This window comes from Elephas maximus, chromosome 11 (assembly GCF_024166365.1).
Source record: "Elephas maximus indicus isolate mEleMax1 chromosome 11, mEleMax1 primary haplotype, whole genome shotgun sequence".
Taxonomy (NCBI): Eukaryota; Metazoa; Chordata; class Mammalia; order Proboscidea; family Elephantidae; genus Elephas; species Elephas maximus.
In genome coordinates this window covers 68,500,909-68,524,576 of record NC_064829.1, presented here as the reverse complement: position 1 = coordinate 68,524,576, position 23,668 = coordinate 68,500,909, and the positions used below count along the sequence as shown (strand labels likewise).

The 23,668-nt window shown below is 38.2% G+C and overlaps 1 long non-coding RNA gene across 1 annotated transcript in view; it reads right to left on the bottom strand.

Annotated features, from left to right (window-relative positions):
• Positions 1–18,482: 18,482 nt before the first annotated feature.
• LOC126085977 (uncharacterized) overlaps positions 18,483–23,668 on the bottom strand; it is a 31,435-nt gene continuing 26,249 nt past the window's right edge. Inside the window, exon 3 of the long non-coding RNA XR_007519375.1 lies at positions 18,483–18,617. This is a non-coding gene — a long non-coding RNA (uncharacterized LOC126085977). The remainder of the gene's footprint in view (positions 18,618–23,668) is intronic.

The following is a 23,668-nucleotide window of genomic DNA, read 5'->3' as shown; positions in this document are numbered from 1 at the left end:
AAGGGTCACAGAGCCATCCCTGAAGGTTTGGCTTTTTCTAAGCCCCAGGACCTTAGCGTAGCCCTGAGAAATGGAACCCAAGAAGTACTGAGGTTGAAACTCCCACCAAACCAATGCAGTAGGGGCCCAGAGCTAGAATTAAGTTGATTTAAAGAATATTTTAACATATACTTTTAACATGTGCTATACTTTTCCTGCTGAGATTGTGGATTGAGATGTGCACCCACAGGGATTTCATTACAACCTTCAAATAGCTTTTCTGTAGTTTAATTTTATAGTGATGAATATATTTAAAAAAAAAAAAAAAAAACTCTCAGCTAAAAGACCTTAGAAGCTGAAGCAGAACTGGCTTCAAAGTTTAAAAAAAAAATAAAGGAATATATAAGCTTGCCAGGAGAGAGTCACTTGTTGTCTTCTACATACCACTCCTATCTCCTTTCTTCCACCAAGCATTAGTTTTCAATTTAATAGCATTTTTGATGGCTGGTTGAGTTATTTGAAGTAATAAACAATTAAGAAATTTATGGGGCAGGGATGGTTAGTAGGAGCCCTGTTGGTGCAGTGGTTAAGAGCTACAACGGCTAACCAAAAGGTCAGCAGTTTGAATCCCCCAGCTGCTCCTTGGAAGCCTTATGGGGCAGTTCTGCTCTGTCCTATAGGGTCACTATGAGTCGGAATCGACTTGACAGCAATGGCTTTTGGCGGGGGGCGAGGGGGCGTAGGGGTTAGTGGTTCAGTAGTAGAATTCTCACCTTCCATGCAATAGACCCAGGTTTGATTCTCAGCCAATGCACCTCAAATGCAACCACCACTGGTCTGTCAGGGTAGGCTTGCGTGTTGTTATGATGCTGAACAAGTTTCAGTAGAAATTCCAGACTAAGACTAGGAAGAAAGGCCCAGCAATCTACTTCCAAAAATCAGCCAATGAAAACCATATGGACAATGGCCCAATCCCATTGTGTTTGGGGTCACCATGAGTCAGGAGGCTGGCTTGACATCAGATAACAATAAGAAATTTAAACGCTATTGCTTAATGCAGGACATAAACAAATTGTAAGATATTTCATCTCATTAAGGTCACAATAAACTAAAATATTAACGCACAGGCTGTAGCTGCTACATGATTTTTTTACCTAGAAAAAGAATGTATTGTCCAAAATTATCCATTGTAGAGAATTTATTGTTACTACACAAAGTTGTGTAGTTGTGTAATCTTTGGGTCATCCACCAGGATATGGAAATAAATGCTTGCTGATAGTATAGCATGTAAAGGAGCTTTACATTAATAAGTACTGAATCCTTCACTGGCCCTTGCAAGCATTCACAAGATGCCATTACTAAGTATCAGGTTGGTGGTATCAACACTACCTTAGAAGAAAAAGAGAGAAGCACTAGGAACCAGAGCCTTGGCATATAAGAATCCATTTTTGTACTATCATTTTCCCCTAATTAAAAAAGGGCTTATTACCAGGTAGCTAGATATTAAAGGGAGGGCAGAATTAATTATTTTATCACAGCAGCCATTTTTTAAAGGAAAAGCAATAAAGTAAATATCAAGTTAGTCAATAACTGCTCTATGCTGATAATTGCCCTGATGATGCTACTCAATTTCAGCTTTTCTTTTACTTGTCTATTAACTCTGTTTTATTTGTTCCTCAGTTTTCAAATTGTGGTGCCAGACCCATATTCCTAATTTCCATGTTGCTATGCAAAAGCACAGACTATTTGGCTTGACTTTCCCCACCCTCCTTAGCAGTAGTTAAATGAGTAAATCATCTTTGCAGTCCACAATATCCCTGCTGTTCCTCATTCGTCCTTCTGCAAATTAGCCCCTTAGGAAGGCACTGTTTGGACTCATGAAATGGTAGTGGAAAGCTTCTCAGAGCCTTAAAGATAGATTAAGAAAGATTTCTAAACCAAAGTATCGTATGCATTCATTCATTTAAAAATGAATTTCCTCCTGTGTAGGTGTCGTATAGGCTTATGAAGCACTGGTAGACTTTGAGAGTGGAAAGAAGAGTTAGGATAGAAACATGTATATGAAAATTTATGTTTGCTGTTGAATTGATTCAAGCAAATTTACTTTTTGTTTCAATAATACTGTCATACATATGAATACAAATTTATATGTTCCTCCAGGTACAAGTAAACTCTACAAGTCTGATTACATATTTAGACTGTTAAGTAAATGTTGTGTATGAGTACCTATGTATACGTGAGTTAACTCACTCGCACAGACAAATCTCTATCAGCATGAAAGAGGAAGGATGGTTCAGATCGATCAGGTACAAATGAATTCTGATTCCTGATGGACGATTAAATCATGCAATCAATCCCTAAAACAGCAAACAGAAGAGGGCACAGGAGAGGTAACATCAAATTGAATGGTTTTATCTCAACAACTCCCGCATCAGGTGCCGAGAGCCCTGGAGTACATATCTGTATGTGGACCCCTAGTGCCTCACCAGTGCCTGGTACACAGTAATTACTTAATACATGTCTGTTAGAGTGAAGACATCTAATGGCATTGGAGGAAATGTCAGAAAATTAGATTATTTGACAAAGACGCTTAAGTCAAGAATTCTCAAATCTTTCAAATGTAAAAATTGGGAAGTGAAGTTGGTTCTTAGGTAAAATTTCTTAGTATCTGAGTAAGAATTCTTGGGACAATCTCCTCTTGGATGCTGACATTTTAATGTAAACACTGCTTTATAATGAGATGGTCTTTCTTTGGTTATAGGCTGTGCCCTAAATTAGTGGAAGCTTGAATGCTTTAATATAAAGCTGACTGTTGCAATTCTAAGATAGTTGTCTGAGTCTAGATGTCAAGGCCACATTCGAAAATCGAAAGTAGCCATATTATGGTTTTCAAAGACCTGTGGGTTATTGATGCCTGACCACTCTCAATCAGAATCAGAGCTATAAACCTGTTAGCTAATAAATAAAGGGATTTCTATGGGCAGTGCTACTATCATTTTATATGCTAAGACTGGCTGATAAAATCATTGTCTTCACTCACTGGAAGAGAAAGGATTCCGTAAGTATCCTTGAGGAATCATTGACTGCTAAAACAACTAACTCTGCCATCTCCTCCTCACAAACTGTGTTTGGTACCCTGCCTGGGATAGTGCAAAACTATAAAAGTAGGGAATCTTCTCTTTTCTCCTCACTGAGGCTTAAGGTTTTCTTGTATTTTATACCAGAACCAAAGACTACTCCTTATTCTACCTCTGAAATTGTCCTTAGTTCAGCTGGATTGGGTCATGTTTTGAGTTTTGAAGTCACCTGTATAGAGTTTGCTGTAGGCAGCTGAAGCTCTCGGACTGAGTGTGAGACATCGGGGCTGATGATGTCTGGGAACAGCTCTGGGAATTATTACAGGAATGATGATACTTGAAGCAAGGGACAATTTGTAAATCTCATTCACTAAGTTCTCACTGCAGACCAGGCCCTGTGCCAAGCCCTCTGCATACAAGGTCTGATTTACTCCTTACACCTATCATGACCTATGGATATTCCCATGCCTGTTTCGCAAATGGGGAAACTAAGACTGGAGAGCTCAAATAACTTGCCCAAGGTCATAGATCCAGGACTCAAACCCTGGTCTTGCGGAGGACGAGTCCTGTGGTCTTCACCACAAAGCTATCACATGACCTGCTTTATAAAAAAAAAAAAAGATAACGCAAAAGGAAGACAAAAGAACCCTGACCCTGGCTTACTGCCAGAGTTAGACCATGGAAAGAAAAAGAGGAATAAACAAAGAAAGAGTAACTCCAGAGATAGGAAGAGATATTGGACAATATTTTAAGTTTCCAGAAGTGACCAAAAAAATTAATCCTTAAAGAAATAAGATTGTTGTATGCCAAATAAATATAAAGAATAAGAAAAACAGGAAGATGACTTTTTGATTTGGCTAGAATCACTGCAGGCAGGTATGAAAACAAAAGAAAAAGAGGATTGTGTTTAAGAAATCAGCCCATTAGAACTAATGAGCTCTTTTTCTGACATGTTGATCTGCAAAATGAGCAGTGAAGAGAACCGGAAAAAAAAAAAAAAAAGCACAGGAAGGCTCAATTTACCTACATTAGGATAGGGAAAAAAATCAGGAAAGAAAATGGGATTTCTCTTTTCCTGAAAGGGGACATGCAGAGTAATGAAGCCAGTGTGGAATCGGTTTGGGGAGAAAAGGGGTGAGCTTGGGAGAGAGAGGCAAAAGACCTTCTGAAGGCAGCTTTCATGCTTTTTGAGCTACTGAGAGAGAAAGGGAGGGAGAGAATAGAAGAACTTTAGGTGTGTCTGTGTACAGTCTGAAAGGAATTTCCCATTCTTGTGTTATTCAAGAAGCTTCAATATTTTTTAGATGTAGGACTACTGATTCCCTTCATTGTAATACCATGCTAAGACAGTTCACAAAAAGAGGCAACTATGTTCAAGCAATAGTTGTTTTTAAATACTGGTTAGTTCTACAAAATTGTAGGATTTTTACAATGCTACCTACCCCACACCCAGATGCTAAAATTCTACCCTCCAAAAATGATCTAACTCAAACGGCACCTACTCCATGAAGCTGTCTAGGTTCTTCCTATTAAGAAACACTCTCTCTAAACTATGATAATATGTTGTACTCATTAGGGATGCTCACAAATGTTCTAGTCCTCTTGATTCCAAGCACGCGGTGGGAATGTACTTGCTCATCCCCTTGAAAGCTGGCCACGTGACTTGTTTTGATCCAGTGGAATGAGGGCAGTATACTTTAAAAGCCAGCGCATGATTTTCATGGTTCTCCATCCCTACCTCCCTACCCTGCCACACACCAGTGACATTCCAGATAGTGGAGCATGTCTCAGGCTGGGTCCAAAGAGTGAGAAGACATGGAGGAGAGCTTCCACTGGGCCCATGCTGAGCATAGAATGTGCACTGAAAATAAACATGTCACTACTGGCCACTAAGATTAGGGGCAGTGTGTTATCTTAGCATAACATAGCTAATGTATATGATCCCTTCTAAGGGAACTCATCACTTTCTATTTCATGGTTACACTTACTGGCAAACATTTCTTATTTCATATTCAAGGCTGTAAACACTTTGAGGGCAGTAGGATTATTGTATACATCTTTCATTATTTCCCATTGTGGTGAGCACTGTGCTGTGGGTAAAAATTAGTGAATGGAGAAATATATAGTAAATACATTATTCAATATATCTATTACATACAGTTACAGCTACATCCTCGGCTGCTAACCAAAGGGTTGGAAGTTCCAGTCGACCCAAAGGCACCTCAGAAGAAAGCCCTAGTGATCTATTTCTGAAAGATTAGTTATTGAAAACCCTGTGGAACACAGTTCTACTCTGACACACAGGGGGTCGCCGTGAATCAGAACCAGTCAACAGGTCTTTGTCTGGGCTGACAGCAACTGGTCTTTATCTATTATTACTCTGAAAACAAAATTATAGTAAGTAAAAACTCAATATAAAATATTTTCCAATATTTCTTGAGTCTTTCTAACTAATGCCCTATAACTATGAATCTTCATGATCTTCATTTAGGAAATAGTTTCAGAGGTTGCCCACTGAACCAGTCTATACTGAGACAGCCTTGCAGAGATGATTATATTACTGCTCCAGCATGCATAAAAGCAATGAAGGAAAAATCATTTTAAAGTAAATCCTAATGAACACAGGAAATGCTTACTAGGGGAGAAATCTGTGACAGCCTTCAAAGTGAACCCAAAAAATGAACCTTAAAAGAAAATATGAATGTAATAAAACATAGTAATATTTAAATGGTTTGGAAATTATGATTCAAGCATCAGATTAACAATTAACAGAGTGCTTTTGCTAAATAAGACAAAATTGATAAATTGATCTTAACTTGATTGTTTTACTGCAAAAACAAGTGTTTAGTGATGAATGTCATGTATCAGCTAAATAAGTTTTCCTTTTCTGACTAAACAACTCAATATAAACCAAGCTGAATATATATCAAGTTGGAAATCACCAAATAACTTCAGGTCGAAAGTAAAATGTTCATTTAAACTTATTCTGGTTCATCAACAAACCTCATAAAGATAAAAGTTTCTCAGATTAAAGGTGAAACCAAGAGAACAGACAACAACAGTATAGGCAACTCCTCAAATATTCACAAATCATTTGTCATCCACAGTTCAGTAGCCCAGAGCTATTCTTGACTTTTCTGAAACAGAAGTAAACAGATTAATATTACCTTTGATACTCATTACTGTGAAATTTTTTTCCTTCATGATTAAAGGTCAAGTTTTCAATATTCTATAACTCATAATACATAAAGAAACTATTTCAAGTGTTACCAAAATAATAATTTTAGAAAAGATGATCAGATACTATCCTTCTTAAAAATATTGTTATAAATTAGATTCCTCTTCTCAGGTTCCCATAAGATACTTGGTTCTCCCAAAGAAGTTCAGATCGGTTTGGGAGTATTGGTTCTCATGTCGTTGAGTGGCCAGTTTTTGTACCTGGCAAGTGCCACCCCAAAAACAATCTTCATCTTCAACAAAACAGTCATTGGCATTTATTCAGCCTCATCTTATAGGCTGTTGAGGTGATATTCTGGGAGGGTAATAAGAGAATGCTGATCAAAGCCAGCACATACTCTTCCATCAGGTCTTGTGTTCAAGGTCCTAGCCAACCCCACAATCTGGGGCAACTATACAGTGGGAGCTGGTGAAGCCAGCCCAGGAGCAGGTCCTGCCTCTATTGGCAGGTTTGTTTGTATTCAGCAGGAGAAAGGAAACACAAATTTGGAAGGAAAAGAAGAATCAAGGATGTACAATGTTGTTGATGCATTTTACTGAGACTAAATGATTTCTCTATGTTTAAGGAACTGTCACAGAATTATGGCAATTAGGACATTGCATTTCTTAAAATTATCATTTAGTTCTAAATTAAACCATTTTCTTGCATGTATTTTTAAAATGAAAGCATGGTAAACTAAGTTACATTCAGTTAAAAAAGATTAATATATAAGTCAACAAAACAGCCTCAGAATAACTCTCAGGAACACACTTTCCACCCTGAAGAACTGCAATCTTTTATATATTAATTTACGTCTCTTTACTAAATTTCTCCCAGGAATTCTGTCATTTTATTTACTTTTTACAAAGTATAATTCTGGTCTTTTTTTCCTATAGATACAAATAAAAACACAGATTGAGTTAAGAACCTTATGAGAAAGTTAAGTTATCCTCAATTTTGAGTATTATTTCTTTAGAGGAAAAAAAAATGGCTTAAGGCATTTTGCCACTTTTTCATTTCATGGGTTTTGGCTCTTAGCCAATGTTTTAAAAATTAAAATTAAACACTTGGATCAAAGCAAATGTATTAGTATTCTATTCAGTCATCTCATTTACAATGAAAATCTTCAAAAATGAGTATTAGTTTAGGATAGAACAGAGTTAATTAGAAGGATTTCTGAAAGTCCTGGGAAATGTGTTTGAATCATATGCAATTTTTAAAGTGTTGTTCTCACATTATTTTAATAAATTTACTAAAAAGATTTATTTTTATCTATATCTTTTTTCAGTTTCTCCAAATACATAAGACTCTGACTAAAACCCACTGCTGTCAAGTCAATTCCGACTCACAGTGACCCTATAGGACAGAGTAGAACTGCCCCATAGGGTTTCCAAGTCTGTAAATCTTTATGGAAGCTGACTGCCACATCTTTCTCCTGCGAAGCAGCTTGTGGGCTTGAACAGCTGCCATTTTGGTTAACAGCCAAGTGCTTTAACCACTGTGCCACCAAGGCCAAAAAGCCCATCACTTAAAATAAAAGTCCGCATTGCTTAACCAGAACCATAGAAACAAGAGAATGTGTTGGCTAAGTGAGATCTTATTTTGACTTCATAGACACAGAGCCTGAATCTCAAACCACAATATCATGTAATCATTAAGCAAAGAATATATCCATATGAGTTAGAAGAAACAGCTGCTTAATTTTACACTAAATTACTGACACATTCAAACATTCAATCTAAGAACCAAAAATACTAAAATGTCAGACATTACAGGAATAACATGTAATGATCTCTGTCCTTGCCAATTCAGAGGGAAGATTTACATTGGAAATCAATTCGAATTTGCTGTGATTAAAACAAATATTCAGATACTGTGCTGCCCTCCATTTCTTTTTTTTTTTTCTTCTTCTTTCTCTCTCTCTCTCTTTTTTTTTTTTTGTTTAATGGAGCAGACCTATAAAAAAAGATAAATATTTGATGACAGGTAAGACAGTACACAATACCGGGGAAGTCAGTACAACCTGACCAAGGCAAAGTCATAGAAGCCTCACAGACACATCCAAACTCCCTGAGGGACTGAATTACCGGGTTGAGGGATGGGGACCATAGTCTCAGGGACATCTAGCTCAAGTAGCATAACATAGTTTATAAAGAAAATGTCCTACATCCCACTTTGGTGAGTAGCCGTCTTAGTTATCTAGTGCTGCTGTAACAGAAATACCACAAGTGAATGGCTTTAACAAAGAGAATATTATTTTTCCACAGTCCAGTAGGCTAGAAGTCCAAATTCAGGTCATCAGCTCCAGGGGAAGGCTTTCCCTTTCTGCCAACTCTGGAGGAAGGCCCTTCTCATCAATCTTCCCCTGGACTAGGAGCTTCTCTGTGCAGGAACCCTGAGTCCAAAGGACACTGTCTGTTCCTGGTGCTGCTTTCTTAGTGGAATGAGGTCCCCTGGTCTCTCTGCTTGCTTTGCTCTTTTATATCTCAAAAGAAATTGGCTCAACACACAATTCAATCCTGCAGATTGAGTCATGCCTCATTAACATAACTGCTGCCTATCCCACCTCATTAACATCATAGAGGTCAGATTTACAACACATAGGAAAATCACATCAGATGACAAAATGGTGGACAATCACACAATACTGCGAATCATGGTCTAACCATATGGATACACGTATTTTGGGGGACACAATCCAACCCATGACAGTAGTGTCTGGGGTCTTAAAAGCGTGTGAGTAGCCATCTAAGATACTCCACTGGTCCCACTTCGTCTGAAACAAAGGAGAATGAAGAATAGCAAAGACACAAAGGAAAGATTAGTCAAAGGACTAATAAACCACAACTTAACACAGCCTCTACCACACTGAGTCCAGCACATCTAGATGGTGCCCGGCTACTACCACCAACTACTCTGACAGAGATCACAATAGAGGGTCCCAGGAGAGAGAGAGATAAATGTGGAACAAAATTCAAACTCACACACAAAAAAACACCAGACTTACTGGTCTGACAGAGACTGGAGAAACCCCAAGAGTATGGACCCCAGACACCCTTTTAACACAGTGCTGAAGTCACTCCTGAGGTTCACCCCTCAGCCAAAGATTAGACAGGCCCATAAAACAAACAATAATACACATAGTTCAAAAATATATATGAGACTAAATAGGCACACCCACCCAGGAGTAAGGACAAGAAGGCAAGAGGGACAAGAAAGTTGGGCAAATGGAAATGGGGAACTCAAGGTCGAGAAAGGAAGAATGTTGACACGCCATGGGGTTGGCAACCAATGTCACAAAACAATATGTATATTGTTTAATGAGAAACTAATTTGCTCTGTAAACTTTCAGCTAAAGCAGAGTAAAAAAAATTTTTCCACCAAAAAATAAAAAAACAACAATTTAAAATATACATATTAAATTAAAAAAAGAGGAGTGCAGAAAAGCATATAATAGATGCCATTTCTGGAAAACACACTTATTTGCTCAAATATGCACTGAAATCCCCAGACGGATTTTACAAAGTACCTTTTTTGTAATTTTTGTAGTTTAACAATGTGTCCTATTACCTAATCAAAGTTTAAAGGATATAAAATTATTTAAAAATTATATTCAAGGCAACCAGGTCACCTTGATAATTCAAATAACATAGAAATAGCCACATTCTTCCCAACCACTAATCTGTAAATGCTGTTACAAAATAAGTTTAATGTTTCTTTCACAGAGCTGGGAAAATTTCTCTGTAACAGAATAATTTTTCTGTCACACGTCTGAAAAAGCAGTGTAGATTCTGGGTATTTATAATTAGCAAGGGGGAATTTTCACAAAGTCTAAGCTCCCTGGATTCAATTATATTAACATTATTATATACGCATTGTGTGAACGACATACCAATATGAGTTGGAAGAAACAGCTACCATAATTTTACACTATTCAGGCACTCAAACACTTAATCTAAGAACCAAAAGGAACTGAAACGTCAGATGTTACAGGAATAACCATTGCATACCACCACAGGTCAATGTATGAAGACTTAGGTAAGCCTGACCCAAGCCATGGTGTTTTCAATTGCCTCAAACGCATGTGAAAGATGGACAATGTTGGCAAAGAATATTGAATATACCATGGACTGCCAAAAGAACAAACAAATCTGTCTTGGAAGAAATGCAACCAGAATACTCCTTAGAAGCGAGGATGGCGAGACTAGTCTCCTGTACTTTGGACATGCTACCAGAAGGGATCAGTTCCTGGAGAAAGTCATGCTTGGTAAAGCAGAGCGTCCTCAAAAAAGAGGAAATGCTCAACGAGATGGATCGATACAGTAGCTATAACAACGGGCTCAAGCATAACAATGATTGTGAGACTGGCACAGGGCCGGGCAGTGTTTTGTTCCGTTGTATATAGGGTCATTATATAATTTTTTTTTTATATAGGGTCATTATGAGTTGGAACTGACTCGATGGCACCTAACAACAGCTCAGGGTATAAACATCCCAGATCTTTTTCATTTACCTAAAATCTACAGTAAACAGAAATTTGAAAAAATGAGATTTATAGATAAATTTTGCACAATACGAATAAAATCAGAGTTTTTTTTTTCAAACTGCAACTCAAATTTTAGACTTTTAACATGGCCATTTGAATTTTTTTAAGTAGAAATAATAAGTAGAAATATCTTCCTTGATTTATTTTCTTTTTTTATTGTTAAATAATTCACATAACACGAAACTCACCCTTTTAACCATTTTAAAGTACCCAATTCAGTGGCATTTAGTACATTCACAATGTTGTACAATGGTCACCACTATTTAATTTCAGAACATTTTAATCACCCCAAAAGGAAATTCCGTACCCGATTCAGCAGTCACTCCTCATTCCCTCCTACCCCCAGCCCCTGGCAACACCAATCTGATTTCTATCTCTATGGATTTGCCCGTTTAGGGTATTTCATATCAATGGTATCATTCAATATGTGGTCTTTTGTGCTTTTGGCTTATTTCACTTAGCATAATGTTTTTGAGTTTCATCCATGTATTAGTACTTCATTCTTTTTTATGGCTGAATAATATTCCATTACATGTATATACCACATTTGTTTATGCGTTCATCAGTTGATATTTATGTGGGCTGTTTCTAACTTTAAACTGTTATGAATGGTGCTGCTATAAACATTTGTGTGCAAGTTTTTGTTTAAACAGCCATTTTCAATTCTCTGGGGCTAGAAATTCCTAGTCCTAGAATTCCTGGGCCATGTGATAATTCTATTTTTAATCTTTGAGGAAATGCCAAACCTTTCCACAGTGGCTGAACCATTTTACATTCCCACCAGCAACCTATGAGGGTTTTAATTTTAGAGTATGAGATATATTGGGATAACCAGTGAATGCCATACATATATTAGTTCCACATTAAAACCTATTGCCGTCGAGTCGATTCCAACTCATAGCAACCCTACAGGACAAAGTAGAAATGCTTCATAGCGTTTCCAAGGAGCAGCTGGTGGATTTGAACTGCCGGCCTTTTGGTTAGCAGCCTGAGCTCTTAACCACTGCACCACCAGGACTCCGGGTTAGGAATCCACAATTTTATCATTAATATTAGTAAGTACGAAGGAGAATTTATAAATAAATATGTGATTATTACTTCCATTTTCCACATTGGCAATCATGGAGCATTCACACTGATATCGCATATCAGGTCTTAAAGGCAATAAAGGTAACTTCAAAGGCAATTCATTGGCATTTAGTGTATTGGAATAATGAAGACAAATTTTAGCAGTGCAATGTTTCCGGGCAAAAGGAGTCACAGTGACCACATTTATGTACTCCGTGAAGAATTTTTTAACACAAACTAAATTTTAATAATTGAAACAGTACTGTTTCTTTAAGATATTATATTTCTTTTAGAATTCATATTGATAATTTTTTTGTCTATCTCACAGATAACAGTCTGCTAAACATCTTGTTGACCAGGGCTACATTAGACAGAGAATTTTAAGCAGGAGATTTACTATTATTTAAGACTTTCTTTCCAGTTACCATGGCAATGTGATCTAATCACAGGTATTAGAAGGAATTGGAGAGATTCTAATTTTCTGTTTACTGCTTTCTAGCAGGGAAGATACTATTATCATTATTTTCTATTCATATTATTTATAGTCACATATATTATTAGCCACATAACAAGTAAGTGGTAGTAGAAACACTGGATCACCAGCCTTTTATCTAAAAGTAAAAAGAAAAAATAATAAAAATTTTGTGTGGAATCCTAGTTAAAAAACACTGCTATAATGTAATTTTAATGTGTTTCCTTCTCCTCTTAAAAGTGTGTTGAATTGGACAATAACTTGTAAGCTCAAGCACTTGGCTGCTACCCAAGAGGTTAGTAGTTCAAATCTACCAGCTGTTCCTTGGAAACCCTATGGGCCAGTTCTATTCTGTCCTAAAAGGACACTATAAGTTGGAATCGACTCGACAGCAACAGGTTTTTCTATTTAAGTTGAAGACGCCTGGTCCCCTGGAAGACTGATCCTTATTTGGATGCTCTCGTTCACCAAGGAGCCCTGGTGGTGCAGTGGTTAAGAGCTTGGCTGATAACCAAAAGGTCAGTAGTCTGGATCCACCAGCTGCTCCTTGGAAACACTATGGGGCAGTTCCACTCTGTCCTATAGGGTCACTATGAGTTGGAATTAACTCGAAGGCAGTGGGTTTGGTTTTTGCCTTTTTTTTTCCACCAAACTGTGGTTCTAAATATTAACAATTTTGGTTAAAAAAAAAAAAAAGTAGTCTGAAATTTGGTGGGAAAAAAAATGACTAGTATAAACAGAGAACTATTGAAATCCACAGGAAAGAAAATCTTTGATGTGATTGAGATGAATAAATAAATCTTTATTGGCAATAAAAAGGACACCATTGAAATGAACACTTCACTCCTTAAGAAGGACATTGCCACAGTCTGGGAGCAGAGACAGTTGCTTTCGTTTTCCTTTTCCTGCCCTCTCTCCTTAAGTGAGAACATCAAAGGATTAGGAGCTAAGAAATTTTGTAAGAGATCTGAAATGAAAATAAAAGGATTATAAAGAGGCCCTTTGTTATGAAGAGCACCCTAAAAAAGTAAATGTTTTGTCTCTCGCTCAGAATTATTTGGAACAATTATTCTTTTTGACTGAGTTCTTTTGGAAGCTTTTGTTTCTCTTGATGTTTCTGGGGCCCTGTCTCTCAAAAGCTAAGAGGGAGCAGGTTAGGGGTTAGTGCTCAAAACCTTTAGACAGCAGTGTGAAGCTGGTTCTAGGTCTGGATCAACCAGAAATGAGGCCAAGGAAAGCTGAAGGTTTTCCTTTTATCCTGCCTGCAGGGCAGAAATGCTGACAGGGAGTTGGGGCAGATGCCCTGCTTGTGAATAAAGCCTTCACCTGTCACAGCATTTCCCTGGTGCTCTCCAGGACTCAAACCCTGGTCTTCCTGATGCTGGGTCCTGTGGTCTTCACCACAGAACTAACACAGGACCTGCGTTGTAGATAACACAAAAGGAAGACGTGAGAATCCTGACCCTGGCTCAATAGTCAGAGCTAGGGTATGGGAAGAAAAAGAGGCATAAGGGAAGTTCTCAAAGAAAGAGTAAATGACATTAAAATCTAAGAGCAGTGCAGAGGAAAGGACACACCCAGTATAATCTTTACAGAGTATAATGACAAACCTGCCTTAAGAATCCCTGGTGGTGTAGTGGTTAAGAGCTACAGCTACTAACCAAAAGGCCAGCAGTTCTAATTCACCAGGTGCTCCTTGGAAGTTCTATCGGGCAGTTCTACCCTGTCCTTTAGGGTCACCATGAGTCAGAATTGACTCAACAGCAACAGGTTTGGTTTGGGTTTTTAAGTCATTTGCCACTACATCAAACTCCTGTATCACTGTTCTACAGAAGACTCTTCTTCCTATTTTTATTTATGGAGGAGTATATCCTTCTCATTACTCCAAAAAAAAAAAAAAAAAACTCTAAGCTAACCTATTTTCATTAGGGTAATTTTTTCAAATACAGATAAAAATATAGTGTCATGATTCCATTTCTTGTGATGCAATGTCTTTCCTTTTATTGCTTCTTGGGACTGTTTGAATTCCTTCCACTCTCTTCTTATCACAAACTTACCTACTTATCTTGGCCTATTTATTATTATAAATAATCTTCTCCCAAAACATATGGGGCTATCAGACAGGCATTTTAAATGTTTATTTCTTGCCTGTGTCACATGGTAATTCTATTTGGTGGGAAGGATGTTCCATGGAGCACTTAGAGAAATGTTCTCCTCTTTGGGCTGCAGGCTTTTTTTGAGCTTTGATCCGATTTTCCCAGTTGACTTGTCCTTGAGCAGAATGCAATTTAGCCAGGCACACTGTTAGGTTACAGAGAGAGTTCACAAATTTCCCTGCTTTCAGACAAGCCGGCCTCTTAGTAAAGATGCTGGAGGATATACTATAACATAAAACGCCCAGGATATTCCCCGAGAAATAGAAGGCCTTAGAAAATTTCTATTTCCTTTTTAAGTATGTGGCTCCATCCCTACCCTCTGAGTAGAAAACGACTTCCCCCAAAGCCCCAAATGATGGAAGAAAAAAAAAAAGAAGACGACAAGAGTGTGAGTCAGAGCGTGGTTTATCAGTGCTTACTTATTCAAAAGGAACCCTGGTGGTACAATGGTTAAGTGCTTGGTTGCTGACCAAAAGGTTGAGGGTTTGAACCCATTAGGGATCCATGGGAGAAAGAAGTGTTGGTCTGCTTCCATAAAGATTACAGCCTTGGAAGTCCTACAGGGTCGCTGTGAGTTGGGATCAACTCAGCAGCAATGGAATGGCTACTCAAAGCCCCAGAATCAGAAGTTTGAGAGGGTTGGTCACCAACTCACCCTCCCACAGGTACCACCAATTATGTCCATCTGGGTACCTGAGCTTGCTTTACATCAAAAGTGGGAAATGACAAAGGGTCCTCAGCCCTGTGTATACCTTAGAAACACCTGGGGACATTTACAAACTCTCAGTGCCCAGTCCCAGCTCAGAAAGTCTGATATCAGTAGTTTTAAATGCTCCCCAAGTGATTCTAAAAACAGCCTAGGTGGAGAAACACTGACCTAAGGTACCTTCCTAATTTTCCTTAATTTCATCTCAGCCGCCACAGAGGGGCGGAGCCTTCTAATATGTAGTTCTCAAAACTTGGCCCCAAGCCAGTAGCCTCAGCATTGTTTGGGAACTTGTTAGAACTGCAAATTATGCATCCCCACCCCCACTGCATTAGAAATTCTGGCATAGAGTCCAGAAATCCACATTTTAGCAAGCCCCGCAAGTGGTTCAGAGGCCCTGGGTGGCGCAAAAGGCTAAGCACCCAGCTACTAGCCACATGGTCACAGCTACGAAAACCCTATGGAGTAGTTGTCTGCAGACATGGAGTCGCCATGACTCAGAATGGATTTGATGGCAACTAACAACCACCATGTGATTCAGATGCACAATAATGTTAAGAGCCACTGCTAACTGCTATTAATACATTAAAGTTTTTTCAGATTTTAAAGTTCCACAGCACGGAATGACAAAAGGAACATCTCATTCCTGAAACTTGGCTTAAGAAAACAGCCAGTGCTGTTTCTTAACCCTCTGTTTTCAGCATTATCCATAAAAACTCAGATCTGATACCTACATCTGCTCATTTAAAAAAAAAAAAAAAAAACTGTGCCTTGGGTGAATTTTACAGTGCAAATTAGTTCCTAGTTCAAAAATTTATACACAAATTGTTTTGTGACATTGGATGCAATCCCAACAATGTATCAACATTCTCCCCCTTTCCACCTGGGTTTGCTGTGTCCATTTGCCCAGTTTTCCTGTCCCTTTCTGACTTCTCCTCTTTGCTTTTGGGCAGGTGTTGCCCATTTGGTCTCATATACTTGAGCACATTGCTTACATGTGTTATCGTTTGTTTTATACGCCTGTCTAATCTTTGACTGCAAGGTGGACTATGGGAGTGGCTCATATCTGAGTTAGCAGGGTATTTAGGGGCCATAGTCTCGGGGGTTCCTCTAGTCTCTGTCAGACCAGCAAGTCTGGTCTTTTTTTGTTAATTTGAATATTGTTCTACCTTTTACTCCCACTCTGTCCAGGACCCTCTATTGTGATTCCCTTCAAGAGCAGTTGGTGGTGGTAGGTGGGTACTATCTAGTTCTTCTAGATGAAGCTTAGTTTGGTGGAGGCTGTGGTTCCTGTGGCCCGTTAGTCCTTTGGACCGGTATTTTCCTTGTGTCTTTGGTTTTTTTCATTCTTCTTTGCTCTGAACAGGATGGGACCAATAGATACATCTTAGACGGCCACTCACAAGCTTTTAAGACCCCAGGTGCTACTCACCAAAGTAGGATGTAGAACATTTTCTTTATGAACTATGTTATGGCAATTGACCTAGATGTCCCCAGAAACCATGGTCCCCAGCCTCAGCAACTTGGTCCCTCAAAATGCTTAGATGTGTCTAGGAAGTTTGTATGACATTGCCTTGGTCAAATTGCGCTGACTTCCCTTATATTGTATGCTGTCTTTCACTTTACCAAAGTTAGCAATTGTCTACTATTTAGTTGGTAATTTCCCCTCCCCGCCACTCCCCTCCCTCAGAGCCATCAAAGATTGTTCTTTTTTCAGTGCATAAAGATTCCCTTGAGTTTTTATAATAGTAGTCTCCTATAATATTTTTCCTTTCGTGATTGACATTTCACTCAGCATATTGCCCTCCAGATTCATCCATGTTGTGAGAGGTTTCACAGATTCATCATTGTTCTTTATTGTTGCATAGTATTCCATTGTGTGTATATACCATAATTTGTTTATTCATTCATCTGTTGATGGGCACTTATATTGTTTCCATCTTTGTGCTACTGTGGATAATGCTACAATGAACGTGAGTGTACATACATCTATTCGTGTCACAGCCCTTATTTCTCTCAGATATATTCCTAGGAGTGGGATTGTTGGATTGTATGGTATTTCTATTTCTAATTTTTTAAGGATGTGCCATATCATTTTCCACGGTGGTTGCACCATTTTACATTCCCACCAGCAGTGTGTAAAAGTTCCAATCTCCCTGCAACCTCTCCAACATTTGTTATTTCCTAGTTTTTTATTAATGCCAGTAGTGTCGGGATGAGGTGGCATCTCATTATAGGTTTGATTTGCATTTCTTTAATGGTTAGTGATCAAGATGCATTTCCTCCTGTGGCTATTAGCTGCCTGAATGTCTTCTTCGGTGAAGTGTCTGTTCATACACTTTTTAATTGGGTTGTTTGTCTTTTTGTTGTTGAAGTATTTTACAGATTTTAGAGGTTAGACCCTGTCGGATATGTTGTAGCCAAAAATTTTTTCCCAGTCTGTAGGTTCTCTTTTCACTCTTTTGGTGAAGTCTTTTGATGAGCGTAAGTGTTTGATTTTTAGGAGTCCCCCTTTACCTAGTTTATCTTCTGGTATTTGTGCATTGTTATGATTTGTGTTATATTTACTCTATGTATTAGGGCCCCTAGCATTGTTCCTATTTTTTCTTCCATGATCTTTATTGTTTTAGATTTCATCTGTTCATTTTTTAATGTAAGTTTTTGCTATTGTCAGATTTTTTCCCCGATCGGATATTTGTCTTTAATTTATTTTATTATAGTAAATTAAAAAAAAAAAAAAAACCCTTTGCTATCAAGTTGATTCCAACTCATAGCAACCTTGTAGGACAGAGTAGGACTGCCCCATAGGGCTACCAAGGAGCAGCTGGTGAATTCAAACTGGCAACCTTGTGGTTAGCAGCTGAGCTGTCAACCACTGCACCACCAGGGCTCTGTAGTAAAAATATTTACCATTTCTGCAATCTTCCCCATTTAAATATTTTAATGGACTATATAATCTGAAGTTAAACCAAGAGGTTTGAGCCCTTAAACTCAAAGATTGTCTTAACCAGACTTCCTTAAAGTTGATTCTTTATGTAAAATTGAATAGTAGCAAATGGCTTGATTTGGAACAGTTCTTTTTCTAAAAGTTTGAAACTTAAACTGGCTGCTCAGACATGAGTTGGCAAGGGAACACTCAGTAAAATAGCATTAAGACATTGGCCTCAGGCTAGCTGTGAACTGATTATGTTTGGGTTTAAAGAAAGACAGAAAAACAAAAAGTTGATAAAAAGCTTTTAAATCCATGCTTGATCTTTTTTTTTTTTCCCCCTCATCCTCTTTTGGGTTCTTTCCTTCAAGGAAATTGCATAACAGCAGAAGAGACTTTTCAGGGTCAGCCATGGGTGGGTAGGCGGTAAAAGGGTAGTCTCCTCCATTTCTTTTGAATGACAATTGCTACAAAAAAAAAAAGAGAGAGAGAGAGAAAGCTCTAAAAAATAACTTCTTGAAATGTTTTTGAATTAAGAGAAAAAGTTAGTATAAAACTATAAGAGAACAACCACAGTGAACATTTACAGACTATGGGTTCCCATTTTTAACAAACCCGTTACCATTGAGTTGATTTCGATCCATAGTGACCCTATAGGACAGAGTAGAACTGCCCCATAGAGTTTCCAAGGAGCGGCTGGTGGATGCAGACTGCTGACCTCTTGGTTAACAGCTGAGCTCTTAACCAGTGTGCCACCAGGGTTCCTTTTTAGCCAAACCAAACCAAAAACCAAACCCAGTACTGTCGATTCCGACTCATAATGACCCTGTAGGACAGAGCAGAACTGCCCCATAGAGCTTCCAAAGAGAGCCTGGCAGATTCAAACTGCCTACCCTATGGTTACCATCTGTAGCACTTAACCACTACGCCACCAAGGCTTCATTTTAACAAAAGGGGCATACAATTTAAGGGTTTCCAGTTTTATGGTGGCTTTTTCCCTAGTAATTATATTAAAAAAAAAAAAATTATATATGGAATGTGAAAACTGCTTTCTTTAAAATAACCGCAACATACAAAACATCATAGAAAAGCATGTGGGTGTTAGAAAAAAGTATGAAAAGAATTCAAAAGAGCAACCAAAAAAGTAGAAAATAAGGACTATTTAATTTGGTTATGTTAAAAATATAGACTTCAAAGATGCAATTCTTAAAAGGAAGTTGGTAAGAATTATCTCAAGACAAACCCTGTGAGGTACTTGGCTACATTCTGCATGTCTGCTACTTCCTGCTCTACTGTCAATGGAAAAAATCTTTCTGTAACTTTGCTTTCCATATCAACAGAGGTAGCTGATGGGATTGATGAATACCTCATCTCTTCTGTGTGAGATGACAACATAGGTAATAGACCAACCCACTACAGTCCACTCTGATTTTGAGGCTATCTGTGGTCCACTCAAGAAGCTACCTCTGGGCTAACAATAGCCTGGTACTGTTTCTCTGAGCAGGGAGCATGGCTCAGGCAATTCACACAAGAAAGGAAAGTGGGGAAAGGCTGACAAGTTCATTGGCATGGCCCATGGAGCTTCATTGCTGATCTCTGGTAGAGTCATGGCTAGAACTCGGGCCTTCTTAATTTTCCGAAATTATAGCCAAAAATGTAATTTTCATTCAACTACACATTAACAAGTTAATATCTTTAAGACAAGAAAAGAGCATAAATATAATTGCCCTTTTCTCTATACAGTAAAACTTGCAAAAGCTGGAATCTGTGAAAGGCAGAAACCTGCCAGCGAAGAAAAACTCAAATATCTTCCACTAATAGTGAGTGATACAAAAATGGTAAAACTGCACCCTGTCAAAGGTGGAAAACTTGCAAGACCCAGAAAAACAAGGCATTCGCATAGAGTTCCGGTTCTCACAGGTTTCACTATATTAACATGATTCAAGGTGTATTTCATGAAAAGCAGGTGTTCTATGAGATACTAAAAGAAATTTGTTAAAAAAATTAAATGTTAGGAATATTATGGATAAATATTTTAAGATATGTTATACTGATAAGTATATGTGGGTGTATATGTGAAAAAAAAATTATTTCTCTTCTTTATTGCCATGGGGTCAATTCTGACTCATAGCGACCCTAAAGGACAGAGTAGAACTTGCCCCATAGGATTTCCAAGGAGTGACTGGTGGATTTGAACAAGCCATAGCTCTTAATCACTACGCCACCACGGTTTCCCAAAAAAGTAAAAAAAAAAAAACCCCACGTTTTTTATGTGTAGAGCAATTACTAGACACCTACGTTCAATTGTAATTTTTCTTATATGACAATCTGCTTTATGAGGTGGGAAAGCATAGAAATTAGTGCAGGCAATAGTACAAGCTCAAGACATTCATTCTGAATATTGATTCATAAACAATATTTATCAAGCATTCTTTCATTTTTGCAAGACATTTATAAGATTGGCTTGGGTAAATGCTGTGCTTTTTTTTTTTTCTAGTCACAATAGATAGTTGTAATATTCGTTGAATTTTCTTGGCTCTTGACCTCCACAGCTCTTACTGGTGTTCCTTTGATTCACTACCACTTACAAAGATGTTCCCTGGTCAAATATCTTGGGGAAATGTTGCCCTCAGTGATGCTTCTAGCTTAGAGGAAGAGAATAAAGGGAGCATGTTACTCTCAACACATATAAGCACCATAAGTAACCTGATAAATAATGTAAAGAGGGCAGTAGCTCCATGACTTTTGTGTCTGCTTCTGTGGAGGAAACAGGAGTCAGCCATCCTCACAGCTTCACAGTTTCTCTGCTGCCACTAGGGGAAAGGCTGGAAAACACTCAATTCTACTATCCCAAGAATTTTCCATTGCTACCTGCTTCCAGTCTCCTTTTCCATCTGTTGTCACCAGTCTGGAAACCCGGGTGGTGTAGTGGTTAAGTGCTACAGCTGCTAACCAAAAGGTGGACAGTTCAAATCCACCAGGCACTCCTTGGAAACTTTATGGGGCAATTCTACCCTGCCCTATAGGGTCACTATGAGTCAGAATCGACCCAACGACAGTGTTTTTTTTTTTTTACAGGTCACCAGTCTACTGCTGCTGCTTGACCACTCAGCTAACCCTAGGGCTCCTCTTCCTCCTCCTTAAGAGGGAGTGGGCTGGAGAGGCCCAAGTGAAGTCATGGCTGAGGAAAGTGAAAGTCAGCACTAAAAGTATTACAGCTTTTCTTCCACGAACCACACGTTGGCTCAGGTAGAAAACACCTAAGTGAAATGGTGTCTTAAGGGAGTACGAAACTGATGAGAAGGGTGATGCAATCTAGATATAAATATGAAAAAGTAGAAAAATTCAAGTTCTTAAAAAGAAATGGAGCACTGATGAGGAATTACAAATGCATAAAATTTATAACAAAGATGATATAAGAAAAGAAAAGTGAAATGGGATGCCCTTACGAGACCTCAGATTTAGGGGTAAAATCTGGAAAAATTATATCTTGAATGTGTAAAGTGGGTTTTTGTTTTCCTGGGAAGGGAGAAATAAATTTGCCTTCAAAGTAAAAACCAAAAACCAAACCTAGTGTTGTTGAGTTGATGCCAACTCAGTCACCCTACAGGACAGAGTCGAACTGCCCCATAGGGTTCCCAAGGCTGTAATCTTTACAGAAGCAGACTGCCACATCTTTCTCCCACAGACCAACTGGTGGGCTCAAACTGCACCACCAGGGTTCCTGCCTTTGAGGCAGATAGTCCTTAATTCAGAGAAAACAACTCAAATTAAAAAAAAAAATAGGCTCTTCAGTTGAACGAATGTAAAGTATTCACACATTCTAGGGTGAAACTGTGATGTCATCATTAACTAAATATAAATTGATTTATATTTATATACTTGACTCATTTAATTATTCTTCCTCATTACACTATACACTCCATATCGGTGGGAACCATGGAAGCCTACTCAGTTCACCATGCTCTCCTGAGCCCATGCAGTCCAGCCCAACACATAGTAGGCACTCACATATCACAGATGCGTAAATGTATTAATAAAGCAAGAATCACTGATGGTAAGAACATAACTTACAAAGTACTGGGGGAGGAGTAGCCCATCACCAGCGCTTATCTTGGAATTGCTAGCTCCAATCGGTAACGCGGTCATCATGAATGATTTGCATATGTGCTAAAAATCTGAAACTAACACTACAGGCATGTTTAGTATAGCATTTATCTGAAAGACCAGAGTGTAAATTATATTTATCTTTCGCTGTTTCTCTATTATCTTAAATTCGTGAATAATGACTCATCTTTTTCTTGTTTAGTTGCATCTATTAAAGGTCACTTCAATCATAGCTGCCTCACGATAATCCTTTTATTCTCTTTTATTGGACTCAGAAAACTGTATATGTGCCGATTGCAAAGTAAAATGGAACTTTCTAATTAAGCTGTTTACATGTATATTTTTTCATATCAAAGATAGGTGACGATAGAAGGAATATGCTTGAGTACAAATGAATCCCTTCTTTTACTATCTTACCATGATCTCTGAAAGTGTCTTTCACCAGAACTCATTTTTATAATAACCTGAATTACTTTGTTTAAAAAAAAAAAAAAAAACTTTAATCTTCAGATGTTGAAATGAGCCATTTTCTTCTGCAAATTTCTTAGAGTCCTATTACAGTAGGACAATGATCAGGTCCCAGCTTGGTCATTTAATAACCTGAGACAAGCCATTTAGCCATAAAGCCTCAGTTTCCTCATCTATACAATTCAAGTTAAAAAATGCCTACTTTAAAGGGTTGTTTTAGGATAAAATTATTAGGATACATACAATATAGGTGCTCTGTGCTGGCAACTTGACTGTGCCCAAAGAGTATCAGCTCTTCTTGATAATAATGACCGCCTTCTACCTCTTATACATAGCCACGTACATAGTGCTGGGTAGTTCTGAGCATTTGACTAATACTAACTCGTTGAGCCCTCATATCATCTGTCTCAGTCACCTAGTGCTGCTATAATAGCAATACCACAAGTGGATGGCTTTAACAAAGAGAAGTTTATTCTCTCACAGTCTAGTAGGCTAGAAGTCCAAATTCAGGGCATTACTGGCTCCAGAGGAAGGCTTTCTTTCTCTGTTGGCTCTGGAGGAAGGTCCTTGTCATCAGTCTTCCCTTGGTCTGGGAGTATCTCAGCACTGGAGCCTCAGGTCCAAAGGATGCGCTCTGCTCCCAGCACTACTTCCTTGGTGGTATGAGGTTCCCTTGTCTCTGCTCGCTTCTCTCTTTTGTATCTCAAAAGAGATTGGCTTAAGACACTATCTAATCTTATAGACCTCGTCAGTATAACTTCCACTAATCCATCTTATTATATCATACTGATAGGATTTACAACACATAGAAAAATCACATCAGAAGATAAAATGGTAGACAATCATACAAGGAATTCATGACCTAGGAAGGTGACAGATATTTTTGCGGGACACAATTCAATCCATGACATCATCCTTTTCAAGTAAGTACTATTATTATTCC